Genomic DNA, 10,872 nt, shown 5'->3' with positions numbered 1-10,872 from the left:
GACGTTCCGATACACCTACTTACTTCCAACAAATTCCTAATCATTCCACTGGCTGAAATAGACCAGGAAGATTATTCTCAGAATGCCAGATAGTTCAAGAGCGATACGAAAATAAACCAGCGTCTCGGTACCTACTTCAGCGAAAGTCTTGCGGCCTTACCAATATTACGCAACTACATCTGTTCTACCGTGGTACTACCGAATGTATATGTACCGGTTTTTGCGGCACTATGCTACGAACCATTGTCGAGTTATGAAGTTAATATAGGCGTGTGTAAAATTACATCGGTCGGGCGTGTTAGTGTTGTTTCGATAACAAACGCCGGCCGACGCGTGCTTACCGCCGCGAACGTTGTGAAGTGATTGTGTTTTCTTCGCCGTAAGTAAAATTAAAAAGTTATTTTGTTTTGTGATTATGACATGATATTTGTAGATAGAGAACGGAATGTTCCTTTTTTAAAAAAAATATTTAAATTGGCTGGCTTATTACTTCTTTTTTGCTTTTATTGCGTTTTTAATCGGTCATGTAGCAATTGGGATTACTAAGTAAGCGACCTTGACGATTTTTCTAAGTAATTAAGTGTTATTTGTTACATTGTAATTTATGATACAAACAATGTATATTTTATCTTTATGATACATTTAATACATTTATATGTTATAATTAACTATGTATTTAAATTAAAAAGAACTTTTAAAAAGACCAATTTATTGAAATATTTAAAACATACCTACATATAACAACTTCTACATCCCTTGCGGTGTAGACAGAGTCAAAAGTCTTGAAAAGACTGATAACCCGCATTCAACTATTTGACTTAATGATAGAATTGAGATAACAATTGTGACAGGTTGCTAGCCTGTCGCCTAAAAGAAAAATCCCAAGTTTATAAGCATAACTATTTGTCGCCTTTTACGACATCCATGAGAAGAAGAAATTAAAACAATAAGTACATAAAATAACAAATATTGTAAGATAAAAATGTCGCGAATGCAAACAAACAGTTTGTTTAACTAAATCATATTATCTGATGAATAACCAACGATATTTACAGTAGTGCCATGCCGCCAACCGATGAGTTATCAGTGCCATACGAACCTTATAAACGCGCCTTAAATGAGAGGCTATGACGTCACGAATTCTCTGGCGTATGAGTTGTCATCAACGATCCTTTATTTTTATGAGCTACATATTGAAGGCCATCGGCTTATCTTCCCACGAATTTAATATATTATACTTACTGATATAAAACTTTTCCGATACTGACAGCCCTGATCTTTGGGTATGAAAGTTAGCATGTAGGTTCTTTATATTGAAACGAAAATTAGCGGAATTTTACGTTTCACGCGCGTGGATCCACCAGCGTATTCTAAATGGAAAATTAAATATTTACCTATACTTATATCTATCGAGGGCGTGCATAATTGATATTTGGAAGAAGAAAGCAAAATTAATGAAAAATAATATCAATTATATTTCCAAGACTGTCCTGTATATGCATTAATTTAAATCACCGCGAATTCCATTCCAACTTTGCAGCAAAAATGCTATTCAACTGATATTGATATTGACAGGTTGACTAGCTTTACCCGCATGTTTGCCCGCGCGAATTTGACGCCATATACAAAAAGTAATGAATCAACCACCACCTACCTACAAAAGCAACTAATTTAGCGCCACGTAAACATGCGAATTTAACGCCACTTACAAAAGAATACAATCTGATCTGTTGTTTTTACTGGGATAAAAAGTTCCCTTCTCCAAACTCTTGTTTATATAAGTTCTAGCAGTGCCCGCGACTTCATCCGCGTGGAATAGTTAATTTGGGCATCATTGAAGCCCTCAAGGATTAATAATATTCCCTGTTTATTTTTCACATTTTACATTTCTTCGCTCCTAATAGTTGCAGCGTGATGTTATATAGCCTAAAGCCTTCCTCTATAAATGGTCTATTCAACGCAAAAATAATTTTTCAATTCGAACTAGTAGTAGTTCTTGAATTAGCGCGTTCAAACAAACAAACAAACTCTTCAGCTTTATAATATTAGTTTATATTGATATGCAAAATTTCAAGAAGATTGGTTCCGTCGATAACGCGTAAAGAGAAAACAAATAAACTTTATTTCACATTTACAATTAGTCTGGATGGATATGGATAGTTAAAAGGCAATTGATAATATTTTAATATGAAAATAATGATTAACTTTTATTTTAATTAATTTTATAACTTTTTCATACATACATATATACATAAAATCACGCCTCTTTCCCGGAGGGGTAGGCAGAGACTACCTCTTTCCACTTGCCACGATCTCTGCATATTTCCTTCGCTTCATCCACATTCATAACTCTCTTCATGCAAGCTCGGTGGTTACGGGTACTTTTGACCTGACCCTTCACCAGGACGTCCTTAATTTTAATTAACTTTTTCAAACATAGATTATTACGAAACGTTTGTTACTGATGTTTTGTTTTTGACTCGGGTTCGTTGACACGGTTCCTAGAGATGTAATGTGTAAAAAAAATACTTTTGTTCATGTTATAACATGTTTTTGGATAAGATACTGAAAAACCCAGACTGTAGCTCGAGCAGTGTAAGTAGTATGATGTTAATTGAAGTTACTCGTAGTACTTATTTATTCAAAGATGACGTAGTTTTATGAATGGTTCTGTTTCATGATTAGGCATGTGTCTACTTTATACATACATACATACATACATATGATCACGTCTATATCCCTTGCGGGGTAGACAGAGCCAACAGTCTTGAAAAGACTGAATGGCCACGTTCAGCTATTTGGCTTAATGATAGAACCGAGATTCAAATAGTGACAGGTTGCTAGCCCATCGCCTAAAAGAGGAATCCTAAGTTTATAAGCCTATCCCTTAGTCGCCTTTTACGACATCCATGGGAAAGAGATGGAGTGGTCCTATTCTTTTTTGTAATAGTGCCGGGAACCACACGGCACTGCCGGGAACCACACGGCACTTTATATTGTTATTTAATTAGACTAAGAAACAAACTCTCATTTTTACTACGCTTTTATATTAGCTTGGGTTGTATGTATGTATGTATGTATGTATGTATGTATGTATGTAACGGAATCTTTGAGCTTAATTTTCACTGATTTCTAAACGTCTGATCAACTTGAAACTTTGCACACGTATCAAGGACCGATGACAATGCAATATTTTGATAAGAGTTTCTCATTATCCTTATTAAAACTGCCAGGATTAATAAATTCATTTTTAGATCCTTCGTATGAGAGTAAGAGAGACAGAGATAGCACCAGTGCCAGTAATCTCCATACAAGAAACCAAGAAGTTCTGACGTATAAGGAGTCCAAAAAGAGATGTAATATATTTCCATATAATGTTACTATTAACCTGAGGCTTTTTTATTTCATCGCATCGCTCCATTTAGAATTACCATTAGAAACAATAGTAGAATTAGTAGAATATTTTAAAACAATAAAAAATATATAAGTAATAAAACAAAAGTAATAAATGAAAATTGAACAACTAAATTTACAACAATACAAGAATAAAGTTACTACCTACAGAACTTTGCGATATTTAATACGTATTTAACATATTAATGCGATTCTTGAATTAACATTATGTAACTTTTGCATATTTATAATAGCAACACTGTAATACTCGCTTGGAAAATGAGTGACAGTTTGTTTATTTATGTAAAATAAGTTTTGCAGTAAGTTTTGAATTCGATTCTAACACCTGTAAACTTTCTTTCTGTTTTTTTACCGGTGCCTGTGTATTTACCTATTTGCACTTTGTTTTGTGCTGATAACTTGTCGTTATTTGGAGTTTGGAATCTTCCGTTGAGTCGAGCTTTGTTCTTCCGGATATTCGTGTGATTTTATCATCTGAGATTGGACTCTGACTGTGTTCACTGTGTTGTGCAGATATTTTGAGATAGGACTCCTGTAAAAAGTACCTGATTATTTGAGATAGGAGTCCCAAGTTTGTGTTTGTTTTTGTGAAAGACAGATTTTACTACAAAAGTGCCACGATGTCTTCAGATAAACATTGTTGCGTTCCTGGTTGTAAAGGCAGTGGAGGTATGTTTGAAATATTTTTGTTCCTGTATCAATCTGCCTCTTAATCTTGTGGTTTGATTCCTGGCAAGGCCACAATCGAAAATTGTTATGTTTGCTGGATAGTCAAAAATATTATTAACAGTGATTTATCACTATAAAATTCTTTTCAACTGGGTTTAACAATCATCATACATACATGCATACATATAATCACGTCTATATCCCTTGCGGGGTAGACAGAGCCAACAGTCTTGTAAAGACTGATAGGCCACCTTCAGCTATTGGGCTTTAAGATAGAATTGAGATTCAAATAGTGACAGGTTGCTAGCCCATCGCCTAAAAAAGAATCATGATGATGAGAATATTATGAGATTTAATCCAATCAGGCCACATATAACTTTAAGAAAGTTAGTTGTGAAAACCTCCGGCGATGGGCGCATGGTTGCGAAAGTCATTTCTAGTAAGATAGTTATACAGCGTAGTAGAAGTAGTAGGAAGTTAACACTTCTACCAAAAAATAATTGTATAAAAAAACTAAAAAACTAGGCGTTTTATTGCTAATCAAACTAAAAAATAGAAAATAAATAATAGTTTAAAAAAAACTAAAAAACTACGCTTTATTGCTAATCAAACTAAAAAATAGAAAATAAAATTTAAAGACAAAGGAATTATAAAACAGTAGTAGCAAGTCGAACAATCGGTTATAGTCAATTACCTCGGATTAAAATTATAACAAAATTAAATTTATAAACAAAACAATTTAAATCAGAGTAAAAAGCGTGGGGTGCATTTTACTTCATTTTCATAACTCTCTTGTCATAAATATATGCTAATAGAATGATTTTAATATTTACTACATCAGGCACCCCACGCTTTTTACTCAGATTTCAATTGTTTTGTTTATAAATTTAATTTTGTTATAATTTTAATCGGAGGTAATTGACTATAACCGATTGTTTGACTTGCTACTACTGTTTTATAATTCCTTTGTCTTTAAATTTTATTTTCTATTTTTTAGTTTGATTAGCAATAAAGCGTAGTTTTTTAGTTTTTTTTAAACTATTATTTATTATATTATGCCGTGTGATTCCCGGCAATTTGGGATTCTTCTTTTAGGCGATGGGCTAGCAACCTGTCACTATTTGTATCTCAAATCTATCAATATATAAGCCTAAGAGCTGAACGTGACCTGTCAGTCTTTCAAGGTTGTTGGCTCTGATTTTTATTACCAGAAAAAAAAACTAACTATTTGTTACTTACTTATTTAATAAGTTATAATAAGTTTACTTATTTCTCTGGAAGGGAAACTAAATTGGAGAAAAATAATGTAGGTATGTATAGACTACGCCTGCGGCTCCGCCCCCGATTAATCTCGTTATTTTACCTGCGAAAGCTCCGATAAATTCCCTCCCCGTGAAAATTGCCGGGAATCCCCTATTAGAACTTATTCCTCATTTGAAATATTCTTTGAGCTGTTCCATACTTCCATAAAATCACATCTTTATCCCTTACGGGTTAGACAGAGCTAGTTTCGAAAAGACTGAAAGGTTCAGCTACTTATATGGCTTAATGTTGTCTTTTATATTTTTATGTTTTCAAAACACCTACTTAGCTGGCTTGCTGTTTAGTTCATTTGAGATCACTACGAGGTGATTTAAATTAGTAAGAATCAATGAAATTCTGGGTGCGCAGTAGTATAGTCATAGTATGTATAGTAGGTACTGACATACATACATACATATAATAACGTCTATATCCCTTGCGGGTTAGACAGAGCCACGTTCAGCTATTTGGCTTTAAGATAGAATTGAGATTCAAATAGTGACAGGTTGCTAGCCCATCGCCTAAAAGCAGAATACCAAGTTTAAAAGCCTATCCCTTAGTCGCCTTTTACGACATCCATGGGAGAGAGATGGAGTGGTCCTATTGTTTTTTCTATTGGTGCCGGGAACCACACGGCACCGAATACTATAGTACTGACCACGGATAAAGAAACAGAATGCTATAATTATGCGAGATCTGGGTAACGGCTATTGGTATAATCCAAATCTATTTTCATTAACGCCAGGTGCAGATCGTTTGAATATTTCTGATACTTTGATATAGGCCAATGATTCTATTTGTGACTTAAAAGTTATCTGTAGGTAATATAAGATGATACGTAAGTACTTATCGATGCCGTGCGGTTCTCGGCAATTAAGGTATCATTCCATCACGTTACTATATATAGATGTCGTAAAAGGCTACTAAGAAAATAGGCACATTTAGTTATTGCAGTTCTTGTACCATAATTCAGTCTGGGCTGGAAGTTATAACATGAGATGAATTACTTATCGCTGCCGTATGTACTTAGGCTTTACTATAAGGGACTATTGCATCACTTTATTAATATAGATGTCGTAAAAGGCGACTCAGAAAATAAGCACATTCAATTAGTGCATCTTTTACCATGATCCAATACTGGTATGTTTGCCCTGCAAAGGTTATGGAGATCAGACGGGAGTCACTTCGTTAAAAAATCTGACTTACCCAAACCGGGATAGTGTTTAAAGGGCGCACTTCGGACTCCTCTTCAAAGAGGTGAGGATGTAATCGGAACTTAGGTACGCCAGCAGGAAGAAAAATATACCTAACGAATTTGGATAAGTTATTTTTGGTTAGCCATGTGGTTCCCGGCACCAATACAAAAAAGAATAGGACCACTCCATCTCTTTCCCATGGATGTCGTAAAAGGCGACTAAAGGATAGGCTTACAAACTTGTGATTCTTTTTTAGGCGATGTGTTAGCAACCTGTCACTATTTGAACCTCAATTCTATCATTAAGCCAAATAGCTGAACGTGGCCATTCAGTCTTTTCAAGACTGTTGGCTCTGTCTACCCCGCAAGGGATATAGACGTGACCATATGTATCTATGTATTTTTGGATATCAGTATGTACGTACATAGTATAAAGCCAAGTCACTTTTCGCGTCAGTCTCTATGTCTGTATGTATGTGTAGGTATGCTTAGATCTTTAAAACTACACGACGATTTTTTAAATATACATAGGCGTGAATTTAATCTATTATACAAGAGTTCTTTACCGTTGAACTGTTTTTTTAAATGATTCGAATGCGATGCAAAAATAATTCAACTACAACAGAACCATCTGAACCATCTTCCTTTTCAACAAGCATTCTTAATTTAGTTCCGCTATTCGACAATAGATGTCTACTGGCAAAATATTTGCGGAATATAATTTTTAAATTTAAAATACAATAACTTCTTTAAATGAATATGGATTTTGTTTTAAGTATTCAATTATTGCTTTTGAAAAACTAAGATAAAAAATTGTTCAATGCAGATTCCACTGTTGCTATATTTTTTCTTTTCCACAACAGATGTCGCTAGTAGTAATGAAACTATTTAAACCATTTTATGAACTGAATATTTTCTATTTTCTCATAATATTCTACCCCTTCTTTTCCCAAAAGAAAATTATGTGCTATAAAGAGCTAATAAAAAATATTCATACAAGAACTGTATTTTCTTCTTTGTTTTCTCATTTAGATTTTATTTTAATTTATTAATTGAATAAAAAGAACGAACGAACAATAATACCTACGTGCTTTAAGAAAATCACTAACCAAATTTTTTTAATTATCTGTAAAGTTTTTGTGTAATTATAAATAAAAAGAATTTCATTTAATTAATTAGTCAAATAAGATTCGATTCGATTTAGATGGAAATATACAACTGTTGCATCTTTGCTGGATTTTCCATCTTCCCTCATTATTTTCTTCGTGTATTAGTCATAACTCATTACCGTAATAGGAAAATTAGCACATGGAAACGACTGAGTCAAAACGGAACCATTTCATAATAATCTAAACACTTATACTTATGTACCTAACCTACCTACATGACTTCTAAACTTTCTTAGAAGATAACATTAATTACTTACTTACTTCATTCTTTACACTTAGACTTTATTTGTGGTCAGTAATTCCTAAGAATCTAGAATGACCTATTATAAAAAAGGAAAGATTGTCTATCCGTCTTTGACGTTGTCGTGACTAGGCCGCTTTATAGATTTTAGTGAAATTTAGTATGATAATGGTTAATTACCAAGTCAAAATACGTTAAAATTTTCGGGAGATTTCCACGCGAGAGATCAAGGGCAAAAAGCTAGTTTTCATAGTATATCTATGTATACGATAAATAAAAATATATGAACGACAAAACTTTTTGCAACAGCCTAGATCTAAACTATTCAAATATTTATAACGTAGTTGGGACTTGGGACTTATATACATTTTATGCCGATGACGATTTTGCCCCTCTGTATAACTTGCTTGAACTTTGTACGACATCTTCAAATGACTCAGTCAATTAATCGCCGTTCAAGTGATGGGGAAAAATACAGAACCGACACTTTATTAGCTCCAATTCCATTGAAGAATATTTAGTGACAACGCCAATAGTATAAGGGAAACACCAAAATTCTTTATCAGAAAACCTCGTCATTATTCGATTGAATTCTGTCATTTTAATCTATTCAATCATAATGGAAACTCGTCTGATTCAAAGCGGAACCAACTCCACAGATTCCCGCCGATTTCATTCACAATTTCTCAGTAAAGCCATGACGTGCTATGGGAATGACCAAAATCCCATAATCGTGATCGGAACTCTCCATGTGACGTTGTAATGTGGACTGTTGAACGCTCGCAATTGCCGCTTCTGTGAATAATGACGTAGTGCGGTGACGCGGCGGCCGTGACGCGGCGACACGCCCGACGCACCAAGGTCAGCGGCGTCATTTTATAGGCTGATTATACACCGTTACGTAATTGCGTTTTATTTATACAGCGGTTATCTAGTTTGGTTATCGTGCGGTTTGCTTTTATAATGTTTTAAAAAATTTTGATTTGATGAGATTTATTACTTAGTAGTATCATGCGTGCTATCTAGTAGGTATTTGCACATTGCTACAAGTCTTAGATAAGCAAATGCTATTCGAATTTTTCAAATAAATATGTAAGTACCGAGTTAGTTCATTCTAAAAGTATTAAGAACTTCCATTATAATTGTTGCATTTTCTTAAAGATTTCCAAATGAACCTCTTCAATACATGTACTATAACCACTTCTTGTCCTTATTTCGTTTAAGTATGCAAAAATAATTCAAAATCATAATCGAAGTATAAACAGTTACAGTAGGTATACATTAACTATTATATAATAAAAAGAGGCCATTGTCCTACATAAACATGTAAACAAGGAAAATAAAAATAACCGAGTGATTTACATAAATAACTCAATGTTTTCCGCCGAGCATAGGTACGGTATGTTAGCAAATAGACTATACATTCTCAGGCGGAACATACAATTTCTATGAAGAATTTAATTGTAGACTTTTATTTGGTGCATCTTTCATTGGAATATCCTATATTAAAAGCCTTGTTTTCAAGGCCTTCTTTATGGATCTAGTAGTTTTTGAGTTTTACACGAAGAAATATTGACATGAGTATTTACACGAAGAAATAAACTTATAAAAATGGAAATATATACACTATACAGAATAATGCCTCTTTCCCAGAGGGCTTTCTAGCATTCTTAATTCTTCGGGCTTAAAAAAATTACTCTTTTTTATATTACCTAGTGCGGTTCAAGTTGCCAACTTTAGTAAAGTATGGAAAACTGCATAGTGAGTCAAAAATGACTTACAGAAATTCTTTCTGATTTAATTATTTTCCATTTGCATGGAAATCTTTCGGATGGAAGTGACTCAGGTCGGAATATGCTGACGTAAACGGATCGATCTTTATGACAGATCTTTCAAATTAAAAGTAATTAATTTTAACATAGTTTGGCGTGAGCTATGAATGCGTAGTTCCCCAAATATAGATAATCTAACATGGTACTCGTACTCATACAGAATACATACATACGTCTATATTCTATAGTCACGTCTATATTCCTTGTGGGCTATGCAGAGCCAAAAGTCTTGAAAAGAAAATTAAAATTGGTCGTACTATTACAATTTAAGATTAGAATAGATTTATATATATAGATTTTACCTTTCACTACCCAAAATTTGGCTGGAAGAGATTACTTAGCGATAAGTCCGCCTTTGCTCAACATATTCATAATGTATGTTTCTGCAACATATGTAGGTATTTATTTTTATGAGCAGTACCTAAAGATAATTTGTATTGTATTGTACTATATTCAAAATTGGAAAGAAGGTACTAATTATTGGCGTCACATAACTTAAATCGAATTATATCTACTACCGCTTCCAAAGCGCATGTGTAGAAGAAGCGGCGGAACAAACTACACTGCAGCATTTTCATCGGACTAAATCCAGGACTAATGCACATTGTTTACATTAAAAGATGTGAATGAGTATAAAATAAATGATTTCAATAAGAATTAATACGTCAAATAGATACAGATAAAATAAAATATTACTTACTGTCCTACTACATACTGAACAAATTCTTGGTTTTCAATTTCAAAGTTAATTTATTGGGTTAAACCCCACAATGACTACTGTAAACCGAGGTATTTAAGCGCATTATTATGTGTTAGTACTTATTTACTTTTTATTTGCATTATTCACAGAGGAATCGTAAAATAGCAGTACATTGAGCATTTGTCATGGTTTTGTGCACGTATTGCTCAAAGGAAGTGGAAAATTTAACGGCTGTAGGAACGAAAAATTCCATAGAGGGTAATGCTATGAGTGTAAGGTTACAACTACACATGTAGGTACTGGAAAATTGCAAAATCATTTACTATTATTTATTAAAGTAGGTACCAAGC

At 33.6% G+C, this 10,872-nt stretch overlaps 1 protein-coding gene across 1 annotated transcript in view; it reads left to right on the top strand.

The window, feature by feature from the left end:
• The first annotated feature begins 243 nt into the window (after positions 1 to 243).
• LOC106135211 (uncharacterized) overlaps positions 244 to 10,872 on the top strand; it is a 65,876-nt gene continuing 55,247 nt past the window's right edge. Inside the window, exon 1 of the mRNA XM_060945484.1 lies at positions 244 to 379. The gene's annotated coding sequence lies outside the window, so the exon portion shown is untranslated. The remainder of the gene's footprint in view (positions 380 to 10,872) is intronic.

Source organism: Amyelois transitella, chromosome 8, assembly GCF_032362555.1.
Source record: "Amyelois transitella isolate CPQ chromosome 8, ilAmyTran1.1, whole genome shotgun sequence".
Classification (NCBI taxonomy): Eukaryota; Metazoa; Arthropoda; class Insecta; order Lepidoptera; family Pyralidae; genus Amyelois; species Amyelois transitella.
Note: the sequence above shows the minus strand (reverse complement) of the source record. Positions and strands in the feature narration are given on the sequence as shown.